The sequence below is a fragment of the Meriones unguiculatus genome, chromosome 14, assembly GCF_030254825.1.
Source record: "Meriones unguiculatus strain TT.TT164.6M chromosome 14, Bangor_MerUng_6.1, whole genome shotgun sequence".
NCBI classification, from domain to species: Eukaryota; Metazoa; Chordata; class Mammalia; order Rodentia; family Muridae; genus Meriones; species Meriones unguiculatus.
The window spans coordinates 57,381,323-57,401,168 of NC_083361.1; the positions used below are offsets into that span (position 1 = coordinate 57,381,323).

Sequence of the window (19,846 nt, forward strand, 5' to 3'; positions counted from 1 at the left end):
TTATAACATGATTACATCATTTTCTCCTCCCCTCCCACTTTCATCTCTCTAGACACTCTCATGCACACCTCATTGCTCTCTTTCAAATTCATGGATGGGCTCTTTTTCATTAATTTATGTTACCTCAATAAATGTACACGTATATTCACCTGACATGTATTCCTATATACATAAGCATATATGCATTTGTTTTTTGTATGTAAGTTTTCAGGGCTTATTTGGTATTAAATAGCCAGTTGTGTACTCTTTCCTGAGGAGGGACATTTCTTCCACTCTCAACATTCCTTAGTTGCCTTAGTTCTATGTGCAGGGTTGAGGCTACATGGCGTTTTCCTGTCTATGTTATCTTTCTTCAGCTCACTTTTAGGCTTTGTCTTAAGGTTTTAATTTAGTCCCAAGTGGGTACCCAGGTTTAGAGGCTCAGATGCTGTATACAGCACCTTCTGCCATCAATGGTCTGTGAACTAAGGTACATACTGTTCAGACTAAGCCTCCTGATCCTTTGTCTAGAGATAAATGTAGGACATTATCACTTTTTTCCTATTGTACTAGATCCAAATGGCTGTTGCTTTGAAGTTCAAAGAAGGCATTGGTGACACAAAGGCTTCTTTGCTAGAAGGTGACTTTATCCCCTTAGGGTGCTACCTAGCCAGAGATAAATAATCTTGATTGCTTCAATTTACAGCTCTACAAATTATTGTATTTCTATGTTTAGCCAATCCATGGATATTGATGATTAACTGCCTACATGCTGATGACATTTTGACTCTGAATTCTTTGAAACTTCTTTGAGTTTTTCAATATTCATTTTACCCTTTTCTAGAAAATAGTTCAGTTATACAAAATATTATAGATGAAATATGAAAATATCTCCCATAAACTCCAATTCCATTTATACCATTTCTCAAAACCATTTCTTTATATTCTTGGAAAAGGTGATCACAATTGTTCTTTTATTTATTTTTCCATTTCTTTTCATTTATATTGCATAAAATAAATTTCTGAAAGTAACATATAACATTGATCTGCATGCATTCAAATTTCAAACATGTGACATCATGCTGTATAATATAATAATGAGTCTAGTGATGGCAATGTTCCTCAGGTCCCAATCACCCTACTTCTAGACACATAAAAACTTAACTATTGCATACTTGCTAAAATTAATGAGTACGGTGTGCACCAACCCTGGTGAATATAAAAAACGTTGCTTGAGTGAAAAAAAATGTTTGCAAAAATCTGTAATTATATCTTTAAACCACAATTTTAAACCTGCAAAGGAATGCTGAATGACTAAACGTTTACAATTTTAACTCAGGCTTGGTTTTCATAAAATGTTTTATATATGCATTATGTATGTTCTATCTGATCTTTTATATACTATATTAAATAATGTATTCATGTTCAAAATAGAATGGAGGTGACATATTAATAAATTAACATTATCCTATCATTCTTTCTTGCCATAATTTCAGCAAGCCTGTATTTTTAAATTGAAGCTGTCATTGAATGGTGTTGTGCTGCAATAATGATCTAAATCATTAAAAACTAAAATGTGATTATATTCAAAATGAGAACAATTCTCATTTGTGCTGACAATTCAAATCAACACAAAATTTTAAGCATAAAAATATCTTGAAACTTCCATTAGCATTCAGGATATGATGACCTGTTTGCTATGGTTGTCCATTTTTTCTTTTCTTTTCTTTTTTTTTTTCTCATAGCTTTCTCTCCAGGCAGGTCATAGAGACCCTATTCTTAAATTCTGGGTTACACTAGCTGTTCCTCAGAGGATCTGGGTTTGATTTCCAGTACTCACATGACAGCTCACAAACACCTGTGGCTTCAGTTCCAGGTTATCCAATGCCCTCTTCTGGCCTCCAAGAGCACTGCACAAATGTGCACAGACACATGTGCAGGGAAAACACCCATGTACATAAAACAATAAAATATATTTATTTACTTCCAATGGAATCCTTCTCCTCCTCCCACAAAGAATGAATGCGACTTTGCTGGCTATATTAGTTATGTTTTTCATTGCTGTGTTCATATGCAAGGCAAGAAGCAACAAAATGATAAGGGTAAAGGGTTTGCTGTGGCTTAGGGTTTCACCGAATATAGTCATAATGGCAGGTGTCTAAGTATTCTTTCTGTTGCTGCAAAATATACCATCATCAAAATCCTCTTAGAGAATACAAGTGTTTGTTTCTGCTCATAGATTATAGTCCATCATCTAGGGAAGCCAGAGTAAGAGCTCAAGAATGAAAACTGGAGGTAGGAACTGAAGCAGGGACCAGAGAGGAATGCCAGTTACTGGCTTGCTCCCATGCCAAGTTCATTCACCTTAAAAAAATTCTTTGAGAGAATGAGTATGTATTTTGACCCAATTAATCATTTTTCCCAGCCCCAGATCCCTACCCCCATTTTTTAACCACCCAATTTTGTGTGTTTTTTAATGCATAAATTCATTTTGTGCTGCTGCTATAATCTTGGCAGTGTGGCTATCCACTAGACATTGATGACCTACCAGAGACCACACCCTTTATGAAAACTGTCTCTCCCTCTCCCATTAGGTAACACTTGTCAATAGCTCTTAGACACAGGTAAGGCTTCCATTCTCCACGCTTGTATATTGTCCGGCTTCATCTCACACAGGTCTTGTGCATGTTGTCACAACCTCTGTGAGTTTTGTGTAACTGCCCTGTTGTTTCTGAAACACAGTTTCCTTGAAGTCATCCACAGCCTCTGGCTCTTCACCTCTTTCTCCCCTCTTCAGCCATGACCCCAGAGCCTTGGGAGGAGGGGATGTGAAATTGATGTTCCATTTAGGGCTGACCACTCTACAATCTCTCATGCAATGCATCTCTACCAGTTGTGGGTTTCTGTGCTGTCATCTATTGCAAAAGAAAGCTTCTCTGGGGAGGGCTAAGAGGTGCAGTAATTTATGAATTTAACCACAAGTCATCAGGCCTTGGTTTAACACTGCATGTTCATAAGAACAATGGTGGTAGGTTCTTCACTGTGGACTATGACCTGTCTATCTACAGGTTGTTTTCCCTGATAAGGTACTAGATATTGATTTTATCTTGTGGAGCATGTCATAGATATGAACATAGAGTGACCGGTTATGCCCATGACTTTAATGTCACTATTGCATCAGTAAAGCATGTCTTTCCAGGTAGGTCATTCCTGTAACTTTCATGGTTCACAGCTGTGTCAAATGAACAATTTTCTTTTACTCCCCCATAATAGCTTTTATGGCACCTTCCAGCACCATGAAAGCTAGCCAGTATGGAAGAAGATTCCATGGCAGTATCAGTTTGGTTTCTTCACATTCCATGACTCAAGTATCTGAGGTCTTCAGCATTATGGTCTTGTCATCAAGCTCTGCAAGGTAATCAAGAATATAGCAATAGCCTGTAATGTTAGGAAGTCTGTGGGGACTCACTGGCACCCCAGTTCCACAAAATGCTGACATTAATGACCTTATATATCTATGTTCATTATCTCTAGGCAACTTGACTGAAACTAGTATGCCTAAGAAGAATGAATTCTTCTTAGCATGTGTTGTCACTTGAGTTTTTTATCTTAGCCATTCTGATGGGTGTAAGATTAAATCTCAGGGTTGTTTTGATTTGCATCACCTTGATGACTAAGGACTTTGAGCATTTCTTTAAGTGTTTCTCTGCCACTTGATATTCCTCTATTGAGAATTCTCTGTTTAGTTCTGTACCCCGTTTTTTTAAATTGGATTACTTGGTTTGTTAGTGTTTAACTTCTTAAGTTCTTTATATATTCTGGATATTAGTCCTCCGTCAGATATAGGGTTTGTGAAGATCCTTTCCCAATCTGTAGGCTGTCATTTTGTTCTGATGCCAGTGTCCTTTGCTTTACTAAGTGTCTTCAGTTTCATGAGGTCCCATTTATTTTTTTGATATTAGAGCCTGTGCTATTGGTGTTCTGTTCAGGAAGTTGTCTCCTGTGCCAATTAGTTCAAGGCTCTTCCCCACTTTTTCCTCTAACAGGTTTAGTGTGTCTGGTTTTATGAGGATGTGGAGAAAGGGGAAGCCTCCTCCATTGCTGGTGGGAATGTCCAATCACGTTGGAAATCAATATGGTGCTTTCTCAGAAAATCAGGAATAGTGCTACCGCAAGATTCAGCCACACCACTTCTAGGCATATATCCAAAAGAGGCTCAAGTATACAACAAGGACATTTGCTCAACCATGTTTCTTGCAGCTTTATTTGTAATAACAAGAATCTGGAAACACCCCAGATGTCCCTTGACTGAGGAATGGATGCAGAAATTGTGGTACACTTACACAATTGAATACTACTCAGCAATTAAAAACAAGGAAATCATGAATTTTGCAGGCAAATGGTGGGAACTAGAAAAGATCATCCTGAGTGAGGTATCCCAGAAGCAGAAAGACACACACAGTATATACTGACTTATAAGTCGATATTAGATATATGATATAGAATAAACATACTAAAATCTGTACACATAAAGAAGCTAAGCAAGAAGGAGGATGCTGGGTAAGATGATTAATCCTCACTCAGAAAGGCAAACAGGGTAGAAATGAGAAGAGGGAGAAGACAGGGAACAGGACAGGAGCCTACCACAGAGGGCCTCTGAAAGACTCTACCCAGCAGGGTATCAAAGCAGATGCTGAGGCTCATAGCCAAACTTTGGGCAGAAAGAAGGGGAGGGATAGAAAGACCTGGAGGGGACTGGAGCTCCACAAGGAGAGCAACTGAACAAGAAAATCTGAACACAGGGGTCTTTCCAGAGACTCATACTCCAACCAAGTACCATGCATGGAGATAACCTACAACCCCTGCACAGATATAGCCCATGGCAGCTCAGTGTCCAAGTGGGTTCCCTAGTAAGGGGAACAGGAACTGTCTCTGATATGAACTCAGTTTCTGGCTCTTTGATCACCTCCCCCTGAGGGGAGTAGCCTTACTAGGCCACAGAGGAAGACAATGCAGCCAGTCCTAATGAGACCTGATAGACTAGGGTCAGATAGAAGGGGAGTAGGACTTCCCCTATCATTGGACTAGGGGAGGGGCATAGGGAAAGAAGAGAAAGGGATGGTGGGATTTGGAGGGAACAAGGGGGGGGTGGCCACAGCTGAGATACAAATTGAATAAATTGTGATAAATTATGATGATGATGAAAATAATAATAAAATAATAAACATAAAAGAAGGAAGAAGCAATAAAGAATCTGTCAAATAGGGAAACAGTGAATAAATTGTATTGAATAAATAAATAAAATAAAAAGAATGAACTTCATTTGAGTACTTGCCTTCATCAGAGCCATGTGGAAATTGGTTTGTGGGCATATCTGTGGGCATTTTCATGATTATTAAGTAATGCAGGAGGACCAAGTCTCCCTGCTGTAAGTGGTGCTGTCCCTGAGCTGGTGATCCTGAGGTGTATAAGAAAGCAAGTTGAGTAAAGCATGGGAAAGTAAGCCAGTATGCAACATTTTACCATAGTCTCTGCTTCAGGTCCTGAGTCTAAGTTCATGCTTTGTGTTTCTGTCCTGTGTTTCTTCCCTCACTGATGAACTGTGACCTGGGCGTTGTAAGAGGAAATAGGCTTTTTTCTTTCAAGGTGGTTTTGGTCAGTGTTTTACCACAGCAACAGAAAGCGAATCGGAACAGTGTCTCAGAAAGAGAATCTCGCCTGGGAAACGGTCAGGGAAGGGAAGTTTTGCATGAAAGTCAATTGTATTCATTTTATCTGAGTGGGAAAATGCAAGTTATTTGTTTTCTAATTTTCTGTGTAGCGCATCTGGCCAATCAAAGCAAAGGCATGTGCATGTGTAGGCATACACATACAGTTTGTATGCATGGTGGTGGAGCTGGGGACGGAGGTGTGTGAAAGATTATGAGGTTGAAAACTGAGATGGATACGTGGACCTATCCTGTAAGCAGGCCCTGTAGGGAAGGGACTATACTCATCCAGCTAGAGTGACAGCCATAATTCACTGTTTTTGATGGTGCAATAGCTTCAGGATTCGTGCTTGGGTCTGGAGAGCTTTGGAGAGGACAGAGGGAGGGGGCCCTCAAGCGTGGAGAGAACTAGGCAGATTGTAACAGATGGCAGCGTTGCCACCCCTGAGACCGTGGTCCTTCTGTGCCCTGCATGAGCCTTGCATATGCTCCCTCCTGACTGAGCCGGTTTTTGAAGTGCACACTGTTTTTTTTCCAGCATGTTATCTCCCCCCACAGCCTTTCTCAGGGGGAGAGAAAGCACAGGTGTTGGTGATGTGTATGTCCCTCAGAAACAGACATGTGACGTGGAGGGTCACATTTGACCTCTGGCAAAACTAACAAAGGCCTGTAATGCTGCTCCTCCTTTGGCAAGCACTCGACAGTTGGCAGGCACGCTGTTTGGCATTTGAGGGTGTAGAACAGAGTGTGAGAACTCTTTGCTGAATTTAATGTCAGTGCCTAGCACACTGTAATGTCATCATGTGGTTTCAGGCATATTCTAAAGCACTCTGTGCACCGAGTCATGTTCTCTACCTAATTTGATTCATTCCACATTTCCAAAGGTGACTGGATATCCTACACTAGAAGGTAAGGGAGATCAGAGAAAATGGGGTACCATGCTGCATTTCACAGAGAGGAACATTCATTTTCAGATTTTCCAGAAACTAGATTTGTCACAAAAAGGCCCTTGTTCATACAATAAAGCTGTCATCAACACAAACCATTCTAAGCAGCAGAAAACCAAATCAGTGAATTCAAGCGAAAACATTTTATCATCATAATTTGTTTTATACGACTAAAGCAATTGGTCTTTTATTATAGCATACACATCACGTTATTAAACGTAAGATAGGGCAGCTCAGTGATGAATGCAAGTAGCTGCTGGAGTTCCTAAGAACATCTTAGTCCCTTCTGGTAGTTAGCCAGCTGGGAAGGATATGGGTCTGGGAATTCATTATGCTCCTGCCAGGCTTAGTGGTGACTTGCTGCTCCCCAAATAGGCTCCTCCCACCCTGTAAACATGTGGCTTTATTTTTTCACACACTTTCTCAGATATTTAAATATGGAAAGGCATCTGTGTATCACAAATTATCTGCAGCACACTAGAAATAGACAGGGAGGGAGGCTAACGCATTCCTTCAGGGAGAGTTTTAATCAGTTACTATTTAGTGCTCAGCTAAAACACTTAGTGGCACTGACAAACAAATTCCCATTTTGTCAAGGAATTAAATTTTAATTTTTTACTCCAAAAGTGAGAGAATGCTTCAATCCGTTGGCAGTTTAGAGATCCATTGTTTCCAGTTGGCTGCAGGTTGAAGGACGACAGCAGCTTGAGGTCCCCTGGCGTGTTCTCGAGCCGTGAGGCTCTTCTCCCAATTGTGCTTTCCTGAGGACACACGCTATCAATATGCACCAGCAGTTTCTCACCATCTTTTTTTTTTTTTTTTTTTTTTTTTAGGCCAGAAGCAAAAGAATATATTAGGCACCAGCAGCAAGACACGGGCAAATGGATATGTGAGTTGTGGTTTATTGGGATTCCACGCATGCTTGGGGGTGTGACTCTACTTCAGAACTCATTTTCACCAATGCTGACACACAAGACAGTCCTCCGAGATCTGTCTATCAAATCCCAACGTGCTCTGTAGAAATTAGATCACTCATGTTCAGGCAGAGGAGGGTGATGGTGATTTAGAATAGCCCCTTAAATACCAATTACATTTGTATTTACAAAGCAAATTAAAGCTATGTGAAGGACATCGTTAACACTGGCTACTGTGAACGTGTACGAACATGGGTCTTAGCTGGTATTTGAAAACTTATGAAAACAGACAGACAGACAGACAGACACACACACACACACACACACAGTTTTTCTCTCCATTTAGAATTTAACTCCAATGATTCTGAAAGGCTCAAATTTATTTAAAGTAGCTAGGTGTGCTGTTCACCAGTATTGTGATGTGACTTTGCAAATCGACTGCCTGGGCACCTGTTATCAATATCCAAACAACCACTATGAGTGAGAAACGAGCAGGTGGGTTCTCTTTGTCTGAACAGCAGACGTTCTGTGGGCTTATGGTTGGGATGCATTGCTGGGCTAGTATTACATTCATAGATTTGCATAGAACCTGTAGATAGGTCCAAACCCTTTTAAGTCCAATACAGTTATGTGCAGGTTTAGCAATCAAACCAATTTTTCATAAAAAGAAACGTAAATTAGTAAGTTGTATAATGAAAGATTGTCTTTCACAAGCGAAAAAAAGAAAGGTTCGTAGAAAGATTTTAAAACGGAAACTAGGGAAGTACTCGAGGCAGAAACCAGACTCTGGTGCATGGGAAGGTCGAGCATTTCCCATCACCTTGTGGAGGGTTTTTCGCCACACTAGATAATGAAAGAGGCTGGCTGGGACAAGATTTCTCTCCTTGTAATGACACGACAGTGCTGGGCTCTTTGAAACTCCCCGAGTGTGTTCTGGAATGCTAATTGAGGTTTTGGATGGCCATCCATTGGTATCTCAATTTACTACGAGTGTAGCTGCTAAGCCATGGATTCTGATTTCTGTGATCAGTGTAGCAATCACCCGGAGAAGGCCTCTGATGTGCAGTTCCCCAGATGAGGACTGTCACAGCTGAGCACAGGAGTCTCTTCCTGCCTCCACATTTTGGAATCTCTCTGTATACGATGCAGCATGGATTCATTTACCTAGCATTCTCTCATCCAGAAAACTCTATTAACTTTTGCTTCTGTTCTTTGCTGCTATTAGGATAACGGATGCTCATTGTTGTGACCCTGTAGCGATTCAGGTGCCTTTGGCATCATGTGAAATCACGTGACATTTTGTATGGGTGGAGTACAGGGTTCTCTGGAGACCTGAGACAAAGCAGCAGTCTGCGAGTCCCAGAAGTGTCTGTCCTAGGACACGCTGAAGTGTGAGAAAATAGAGGCATTCCCTTGTCCTGCCAAGGAGTGCGTCCTCACTTGTATTTACCCATCATTTGTGCTGTATCCAGCACATATGGTCTGAGTGTGTACATCTGCCATGGACCACGGATACAAAGATAGATTAAACTCAAGCTGTCAGTGTCTAGGCCTTCGGTGCAGAGAAGTACCACCAGAGTTACGAAGCAGTGATTATGGGTCACAGCTTGGTACTGAGCACGAGTGTAGGCACCTAAACTGGCAGAGGCTGTGAAAGGCCAGGCTTGGGGCTTTTTGGTGCAGATAGTGATGACATTTATTACAAAGTTTCCAATAGGCACTGAGAAATGGAGAATTCTAGGCAGACAACAGAGGATAAATAAACAAACAAACAAAAAAGGAGGGCTATGACGCAGCGATGTCAACCGTTTCAGGGAGGTTAGAGTCAGTGCAGGACGAGCGGCAAGGAAAGTGAAGTCTTGTGTACATGGTCATCACAGAGGTCTTTATGGAACATAAAGAAAATGAAGGTCATGGATGACCATGCAGGGCTTTAAGTGGCAAGTTGTAGGTTCTAGCCAATTATGTGTGTGTGTGTCAGATTGAAGGTTTTTGTATCTTGTCTCATTCTTGTTTGCCAAATGCCTATCTTAGCAGGGGATCTGCCCCACTACTGCCCCGGGTAATACTGAGCTTTCCTGGCGAAGAGGCATTTAGGGTATGAGCTTGGTCCCTATGGGCTGAGGCTCTTGTATATGCAGATCTGGGAACTTTGAACATGTCTGTTCAGAAAATTACAGGAGAAAAGTGGTAAAGACCCAGACATTTTATTTTATGTACATTGGTGTTTGACTGCATGTGAGAGTGTCAGGTCCCCTGGAACAGGAGTTACAGACAGCTGTGAGTTGCCATGTGGGTGCTGGGAATTGAACTCAGGTCCTCTAGAAGAGCAATCAGTGCTTTAACCACTGAGCCATCTCTCCAGACCCTATCTTGGTTATATTAGTTGATATGGGGAAACCCTCCTTAACTGTAGGTGGAAGATGGACTGCATAAGATGGAGAAAGAGCTGAGCAACATCATGCATGCCTTTGTTGCTCTGCTTCTTCACCATGTATGCAAAGTGGTCAGCTCCCCCAAGCTCCTATCACTAGGCCTCTCAGCCTTGTTGGACTGAAACTTGAACTTGATGTAGAATAAAGATTTTTCTACTTTGTGTTGCTTTTGTCTTACTGTTTTATTACAGCACCAGAAAAAGAAGCTAAGATGGAGCCCAGATGCCAGTAGTGGCCAATGATACCCAAGATATACAGGAAGGCATGTGCCTTCCTACCTGAGAGGCCTCTGCAGAGAATAAACATCCATGAGGCCAGGGGCAAGGTGACAGCCCATCTTCTTGGATCACAAGCATTTTGAAGAGGGCCAAAGCCTCCTCATCTCAGAATTTTGGGCTGATATTGTCTTTGTGGTTGCTGCTCTTATGCAAGTGGTATTCCCTGGGGCGAGATTATGAAGGCAAAGAAAAAAAGCAGGAAGGAAGGAAGGAAGAAAGGAAGGAAGGAAGGAAGGAAGGAAGGAAGGAAAAACAAAATTTGGGTTCCTTCTTCAACACACCTGATAGTATTTAGTTTCCACAGTCTCCAGTAGGCATTGTACCTTGCTCTTTCAGGATCCGTAGCTTCTTTTTATCAGAGAGACAGTGAGCTGTGTATCCACTTCCTTTTTTCAGAAGCCAGGTCGCCATAAATTCAGCCCAGTGCAATTTCTTTAAATAAAGATTGGTGCTTGTCATTTTAATTATTCACTTGCATGCCTTTATTAGAATATGGCTTTATTGTTACTAAGTCCTATTTTTTTTTATTTTTTTATTTTTCACTATGGGATGAAGAGCCTCACACACGCTAGCAAGCATTCTGTACTGAGTTAAACCTCTGCCCTTCCTCACCTTTTAAACCAAATTAAATATATATTTAGAAATATTTTATTATATAGAGATCCAGAAAAATAAAACGATTACCCAGTTGTTGCACATCATTAAATTCAGGACACAGTTGAAAATTTAGATCTCGGTCCATCCCAGAAAAAACTGCAAAGGTAAGCTCTTTGAACTCATATATTTGGCTTTCATGTAGCCAGGGAAGGAGATTGTCACATATTTTTTAATATCAGTATGGGTGAATATTTACATACGTGCAGGTGTGTGTGCGTGTCTGTGTGTTGTATGCATGCTAGGAAGCACAAGGAAAGGAGGAAAGACAACCTCACCTTCCACTTTGTTTGAGACAGGGCCTCTTGTTCACTGCTGAAAAGGCCAGGCTAGTGGGCCCATGAGCTTCCAGAGATTCTCCTCTCTTTACACCCCCCCATCTTTCTATAGGAGCCTTAGGACTATACACACAAAGTAAGGAGTGTGACTTTGCATGTGTTCTGGAGATCTGGTCTCAGGGCTTCATATCTGCAGAGCAAGTGCTTTACCAACCGAAACAACATCACCCAAGCCCAAGACTGGCCCTTCTTCCCCCACCCCTCACCCTTTTATCAGTCCTTCCTTAAGAATTTGATACATGTCTATAATGCATTTTGACATTATCAACCCCAAGTTTCCCTTCCACTCTTTCATAGCCACCATATTTTCCCCTCATCTTCATGTCCTTTTTCCATAACTGACTCAGTCCAGTCAGCATGGCCCATGCGTGCATAGAGGTGGGGACAAATTACAGAGGCTTCTTCCTTGAAGGGAACTGGCTCTTCCCTGCTCCAGTCACCCTCAACCATCAATGCTCTCTTCAGCTAGGTGCTGTGCTTTACAAGCCCCTCCCCTGTCTGTGCTTGCATTTTGACTGGCTGGATCTTGTTCTGGTCTTATGTGGGCAATCGCAGCCTTGCGGGTTTTGCATACAAAGGCCTTGCCATGAAATGAAGATACTATTTATGACAGTCCTTCCTTAGTCCTTCCTAACTCCTGACTCTTTCAGTCTTTCCACCCTATCTCCTGAAATCCCTCAGAGCATGTGGGAAGGGGGTGTGACTTAGATGTGTCTTTTGGGACTGAATGCTCCGCTGTCCCCCATCCTCTGCAGTCAGACCAGTGAGTCATCAGCTGCAAAATGAAGACTGTGGCTTCTTAAAAACCACTCTGAGGTTGTCTTCCAGCTTCTAAACTTATACACAAGCAGCTTGTACATCCTTTCTACCCTAAGGAGAAAAAAAGCAAAGCTAAAAACCAAACTAAAGATCAGAATCTCATTTTCAGCCTGCTTGAGAACTAGAAATAAGCCATTGACTCCCAAGAACCACAATTAATTAGAGGAAATAGAGAACCACAGTTAATTGGAGGAGTTAGCTATGAGAAAAGCCTTTGAGGGAACTAGAGCAGGGTAGACAAACTCAAAGTGTAATGAATAAATTCCTGAAGGGCCACAGTAGAAAAGAGTGGGAGTCAAAACTCCCACAAGGCCCCACTGAGAAGTTTCCCTTATTTTTTCTAAGTTTTACTTTCAAAAGTTCAGGCAAGTTCTTATGGTAAGAAGGATCTTCGCTTGCTTCTAGCAAGGGGTAGGAAAAAAATGTAATCATTTTGCCCGAGTTCTGTTTTTCTAAGAAGTTCTGTCTTCAGGAGAAATTATTTCATCAGATCCTAACCTGTTTGAGGTTAGAGTCACACTGAATGGAATGAAGGCAAATATCTGGTTTTCTTTGTCTTAGACGCTTGAAAGGAAGCACATAGCCCTCATGCCCTCTGGGCAGCTTGTCCTGCCTAAGGAGGAGGCAGTGCAGGAGACTAGGAAGCAGAGGCGTATGGGACACAGTGCAGAACATTTCTCCCTTCCTTTACCACCATAATTCTGAAGGCCTAGTAACAAGTTAACTCAATTCCCTACAAAAGTGTACAAAGCACGAAGCAAAAACAGATTCAGGTGTGTTGTTAGGATATGGAACTCTGACCTGGAGTTTAAACCAATCGCAGTTCTGTGATCTGTATGCTAAGGACTGCAACAGATCCAGCAGACAGAATGCCATAGCAGAGGGCAGTGCAAAGAGAGAGATGGAAATCCAATGAAAGACAAATGAAGAAGGTGAGAGATAAAACACATTGCAGCAGAAATGGAGACTGCCTTTGATGGGCTTAGTAGATTCGTTTTAGGGATAGCTGAGAAAAGGTATTTGCTCATGAGAACATCTCAACAGGAACTTGCAAATTTGAAAAGGCAAATAGAAAAAAGACATAAAAGAGAAACAGAGAGAAAACCAAAAAAGCAAACAGCAAACAAATAATAGAACAGAGTAAGATCTGTAAGACTATAAAAGGCTAATATATATATATATGTCTGTGCATGTATATATATGTGTGTGTGTATTAATCTTAAGGGAAAAATCTTTGTTAGTTCTGGCTTGCTCCTGAAATATGATATATATGTATATATATATGTTATGTATTTGAAATATGGTATATATAATTATGTAATAATATTATCTATCAATCTATTTATCTATCTGTAAGAAGGACAAGGAGTGGGGAGGGGAAGAGAGAAGACAGAACTGGGGGCATAGCTCAGTAGCTCCAAGGTGGATTACTTTTCTAACACCAAGAGACCTCAGGCTTCTTCCACAGCACCACAGAAAGAAAAACAAATCAGATTAAGTACTTTAATAATGAGTGAGAATTACCTAAATTAATGTTAGACAGTACTCTATAAATCAAAAATTCTTACCAACATTGAACAGGGAAAACTGCCAACATACTTTGCTAAGCGTAAGACAAAAATAACTTACAGAAGTTGGCTGGGGTGGGGGTTTGAGATGATGATTGAACTGTAGCTGACTTAACTGTAAAGGGAAAGAGACATGTGACTTCTTTCAAGACATTGCAAGAGAGAAGAAAACCATGTGAAATAAAGTTCCAGGACCAAAGGAAGAAAGATACCAACTTGTACTTAGAAGAATTCACCTTTAAAGCCGAAGACATAAAAATAGAAAGGATTTGATCCAAGTTCACTCCCGTTCTAAGAAATGTTAAAGAAGGTTGGGTGCTATGAGAGTTAATCCCAAGGGAGAAATCTTCTATGTTAGCTCCAGTTTTCTCCTGAAATATGTAGTATCTTCAGCAATTGGGTCTTACTTTAAGTTTTGAGAGATAGCCTATATAGTTTGGGGAATCTTTTGGACTCCCCCTAACCAATATCTTGAAAACTTAAAAGAAATAATCTGTACTCTACCTTTGTCTGTCAAGTGACAACCTTACAAAGCAGTAAGTAGGGGCCTCAAATATGTTCAGTATAAATATTGCTAATTTTTTTCCAACTTAAGGAAACAATTACATACACTATGGGTATATCAGACAAGGTTAAGAGGCAAACATCAATGGCTTTTCTGTATCACTCAACAAGTATAGTTCGAGAAAGCATAATTTACATTAGCACCACCTGAAAGTGAAATAGTCAGATATGCATTTAACAAATCGTGTACATGATCTTTATTAAGGGATTAAAAATCTTAGATAAAGAAACGGAATAAAAATTAACTTAATGGGGTTATAGTCTATATTTTTGAATAGAAATACAGTATTGCCAAGATGTCAATTCTCATCTTATTTTAGAGGTTCAGTGGGATTCCAACCAAAGTCCCTGAAGGTTACTTTGTGGGTATAAACACACTGCCCTGAAACTTGGATGAAACAGTAAAAGGCTCAAGATAACCAATACAATATTTTGGAGGGCTAATATCAATTGACTTCAAAACATATTATAAAGTTATGGTAATGAATGCAGTGGAGTGTTGATAAAAAGAGTATACAGATAAATCAATAGGATAGAAATCCCTGAAATCAATCATAGAAATACAATCAACTGATCAAATAATTTTTGGCAGAGAAATAAAGGCCACATAATGAACAAATCATTCATTTTTCACCAAGGGATGATGGAATAATTGTGCATCCACCATTAAATATGAATCTACATGCATACTTTACACTATTAAAATTAATTTAGGGTTATTTTGCAGACCTAAATTTAAAATTTAGATTTATAAAATTTCTAAAAATATCACATAGGAAATATCCAAAAATCTTAGATTTGACAATGGCTTTAGATATATCACTGAAGGCTAAACTTTTTTGATGCACTGGACTTCAGGGAAATTTAACTATTTTTGTTCTGTTCAAGACAGTGTTGAGAGAGAGAGAGAGAGAGAGAGAGAGAGAGAGAATAAAAAGACCAGTCACAGGAAACATTTGAAAAAGAGATGTCTGAGTAGGGATTGGTATCCAAAATATATAAAGACCTAACATTCAACAATAATAATGGGTCAAAGACCTGACTATATCCCTCATGAAGAAGGCACATAGGCTCACGAAAAGGCATTCCATCTCATATTCCATCAATGGAATACTAATGAGAGCACGAATGAGAGACACCACTAAATGCCTAAAGTGCAGAACTCTGACAATATCGAACACCAGAAGAACACAGAACAGCAATAACTCTTATTTCACTGCTGGTGGGAGTGCAGAATGGCCCAGCCACGTTGGAAGACAGTCGGACAATTTCTGAGAAAACTAAACATAGTCTTACCATATGGCTCAGTGATGACAATTCTTGGTACTTACCCAAAGGAGTTGGAAGCTGTGTTCACTCAAAAGTCTGCATGGGTGTGTGTGCAGTAGCTCCATTCATTGTTGGCAGACAGTCCAACATCCTGGAAGCAATCCCGATGTCCTTTAGTAGATGAATGGATTAATACACTGTAGTGTGTCCAGACGTGTGATGATATTTAGTGCTAAAAAAAAAATGACCTATTAAGTAACAGAGATATGAAGGAAACCCCAGTGTTCATTACTATGCAAGGGAGGACAGTCTGAGAACGCCACCACGGAGCATTTTGGGAAAGACAAAATTGTGAAGGCAATGAAAGTCAGTGGTTGGCAGGGTTTAAGGATGAGCATGACATAGCCAGGTAGAACACAGAGGATTTTTATGGCTGTAGCTCTATTCTGTATGATAGTATAATGGTAGGTGTTTGTCATTACAGATTTTTTAAAATTGTAGAATGTGCAGGACCAAGAACGACCGTAACCTTCGAAGCAAAGTTTTTGGATAATGATGCCCTGCTGTGGAGTCCTCAGTTGTAACTAGTGTGTCACTGTGTTGCAGACACTGATTGCCACGAAGGTGATGGGGGACCTGGAATACAGGTAGAAAAAAAAAAAAAAACACCTCTGCTTCTTTTTCACAGTTTTCTTGGGAAGTTAAAACTTTTCTAAAATATTGAAAAGTTGACTCTGAGGTCCTACCTGGACGGATGTGAGAAGCGTGCATCAGTAATGAGTAGGAGAAACAGGCAAGCTCAGCGCAAGCGGGCTCTGCTTAATGAGTGCCGCACACACCCGGGGCAGGAGGCAAACATGGGAAAGAAATCAATTATAAGCTCCGCAGGCTCTTCAGAAAAGGCAAACCTCTCCCCAGAGAGACGCTACAGTGCAGCAGAATTCTCTGAAGTTTCTAATTTGATAAGCAGGCCTTCATCAGTATTCTTAATAATTTATGAGTGCATATGAATACACAAATTTCCTTTGGTGATCAATTACTGGAAAGGCGTTTTTAAACATTTATTTGAAGCTGTAGTTGGTGATAACATGTTTTTGTTAAGTGGCATCTTGAGTTGGAGAACCCTCCAAAACAACACCGTTATCTGCTGTTTTCTGTTTATGCAGTCACTGTACTGATAATGTGTGTTCCTGAGGATAGGCTAGCAGACTGGAATGACAGTGTGGGAAATGGAGAAGATGGGATATTATTTGAGAAAGATATCTACGACCCCGAAGGAGATGCTGGCGAATACAGGAATTCTGGGAGCCCTAATCAGTCCTTCTAATGGGTTTCTTAATTCTGAGAATTTACATAAAATTTTCCCTGTGGGTGTAAAGCAAGGGGAATTAATGCCACACCTTCTGAGCTTACATTTACATAGACTTAAAGAATCTACTTTGGAAGATACTTTGAGGGCTTTACATTATGAAAATGAAATCAGATCACTCCCCACATCTGCTAGAGCTGTGCCTATGTCAATGACTTGTAAGGCCCTCAGCAAATAAGCCTTACCTGAAAGTTCAAATCCGAAGGAAGGCTAATATCCAGAATATATGAAGAACTCAAGAAATTAGACATCAACAAACCAATAATCCAGTTAAAAATGGGGTACAGAGCTAAGCAGAGAATTCTCAAAAGAGGAATATAGAATGGCAGAGAAACACTTAAATGCTCAAAGTCCTTAGCCAACAGAGAGATGCAAATCAAAATGACCCTGAGGTTTCACCTGACACCCATCAGAATGGCTAAGATAAAAAACTCAAGTGACAACACATGCTGGAGAGGTTGTGGAGAAAGGGGAACTCTCCTCCACTGCTGGTGGGAATGCAAACTGGTACAACCACTTTGGAAATCAATCTGGCGCTTTCTCAGACAATTAGGAATAGTGATTCCTCAAGATCCAGTATACCACTCCTAGGCATATATCCAAAAGATGCTCAAGTACACAACAAGGACATTTGCTCAACCATGTTTGTAGAAGCTTTATTTGTCATAGCCAAAATCTGAAAACAACCCAGATGTCCCTCAGTTGAGAAATGGATACAGAAATTGTGTTACTTTTACACAATGGAATACTACTCAGCATTTAAAAACGAGGAAATCATGAAATTTGCAGGCAAATGGTGGGATCTAGAAAAGATCATTCTGAGTGAGGTATCCCAAAAGCAGAAAGACACACAGGGTATATACTCACTTATAAGTGGGTACTAGACCTATAAGTTATGATAAACATACTGAAACCTATACACCTAAAGAGATAAACAAGAAAGAGGACCCAGGGTAAGATGATTAATCCTCACTTAGAAAGACAAATGGGATGGACGTTGGATGTAGGAGAAAACAAGTAACAGGACAGAAGCCTACCACAGAGGGCCTCTGAAAGACTCTACCTAGCAGTGTATCAAAGCAGATATTAAGATTCATAATCAAACCTTGGGCAGAGTGCAGGGAATCATAAGAAAGAAGGAGGAGTTAATATGACCTGGAGAGGACAGGAGCTCCATAAGGACCAAATATATCTGGGCACAGGGGTCTTTTATGAGACTGTTTCTCCAAACAAGGACCATGTATGGATATAACCTAGAACCTCTGCTCGGATGTAGCCCTTGGTAGCTCAATATCCAAATGGGTACCCTAATAAAAGAAACAGGGACTGTTTCTGACATGAACTCAATTGCAGGCCCTTTGATCCCCCTCCCCCCCCCCGGAGGGAGGAGCAGCCCTGCTAGGCCACATATGAGGACTTTGCAGCTAGTCCTGAAGATACCTGATAAACCAGGATCAGATAAAACGGGAGGAGGTCCACCCCTATCATTGGGCTTGGAAAGGGACAGGGAGGAGATGAGGGAGGGAGCATGGGATTGGGAGGGAAAGAGGGAGTGAGATACAGCTGGGATACAAAGTTAACAAACTGTAACTAATATTAAAAATAATAAATAAATAATAACTAATAAAAAATATATGAATATTTTTAAAATATCAAAACTATTATAATTTTATAATTTATCAAAAAATGTTCAGATCAAAGAGCCTGCCACTGATTTCATGTCAGAGACAGCCCCTGTACCCCTTACGAGGGTGCCTATTTGGAAACTGAGCAGCTTATGGGATTTTCCCTCAACAGAGGAAGGGATAAAGGAAGTGTGTTACATTTATACAATGCTATATTACTCAGCAACTAATAACAAATGGGAACTAGAAAAGATCATCCTGAGTGAGGTGTCCCAGAAGCAGAAAGACACAAATGATATATAACATCACTTATAAGTGGATATTAGTCACATAATATAGAATAAACATACTAAAATCTATAGCCCTAAAGAAGCTAAACAACAAGGAGGACCCTAGGGAAGATGCTTAATCCTCATTCAGAAGGGTAAACAGGATAGACATCAGAAGCAGGAGAAGACAAGGAGCCTTCCACAGAGAACCTCTGAAAGACTCTACTCACCAGGGTATTGACAGAGATACTGAGACTCGGAGCCAAACTTTGGGCAGGATACCGGAAGGAATCCTGATGGAAGAAGATGGAGATAGAAAGACCTGGAGGGGACAGGAACTCCACAAGGAGACCAACAGAGCCAAAACACCTATGCCCAGGGGTCCCTGCAGAGATCAATACTCCAACTAAGGACCATGCATGGAGAGGACCTAGAAACCCTGTTCAAATAAAAATTTTTTGAAAAGGCTCCTGAGTCTTGAGCAAGGCCTCTTGCTGAGACTTATGTAAATGCTCCACTGTTAAGAATGCCATTGGGTGTGACCTCAAAGAGGATGTTGGGCTTCAGATTTTTTTCTTCACCCCTCTTCTGCTTCCTGGCTCTTTTCTTTGCTCTACTCCCCCCACCCCCAGGATATGTGACCTCACCACAGGATCCAAATCAATTGTGCCAATCACTGAAGGAAACCTCCAAAACTGTCTGCGAAAATACACGATTTTCTCTTTGTGAGCTGATTATCTCAAGTATTTCTCATAGTGACATCAAGCTGACTGACACACCTGCTAAATTACTCTCGTGAAAAGACCCAGGAATCTATATTTTAAAATTGTCCCAGGTGACTTTGATGTGACAGGTCCTGAACTGGAAATTTTGTGCTTTGGTTGACCTCTAAGGCCCTCGAGATGTTTCATCATCCCAAACTCTCAGCGGTACTCTATAAACTACCTCTTCTGTGTTCAGAGATGTGTGCAAACAATCCTGCGCAAAAAAATGAAGATGACATTTGCTCTGAAATCACACTTTAAGACGGGGGTAGGGGGAACGGGGTATTTGCTGCAGCAGCTCTACTAAGAAACCAGTTTGTGTGAAACTCCTTGTATACATAATTAT

General features: G+C 40.6%; 1 long non-coding RNA gene across 1 annotated transcript; it reads right to left on the reverse strand.

Annotated features, from left to right (window-relative positions):
• Window positions 1-6,879: 6,879 nt before the first annotated feature.
• Window positions 6,880-19,129, reverse strand: LOC132647041 (uncharacterized). The gene is made up of 4 exons (XR_009585328.1): window positions 18,967-19,129; window positions 15,536-15,705; window positions 10,543-10,693; window positions 6,880-7,395 (listed from the first exon to the last, which is right to left on the reverse strand). It is a non-coding gene; the product is annotated as an uncharacterized LOC132647041 (long non-coding RNA).
• Between the last annotated feature and the right edge of the window lie 717 nt (window positions 19,130-19,846).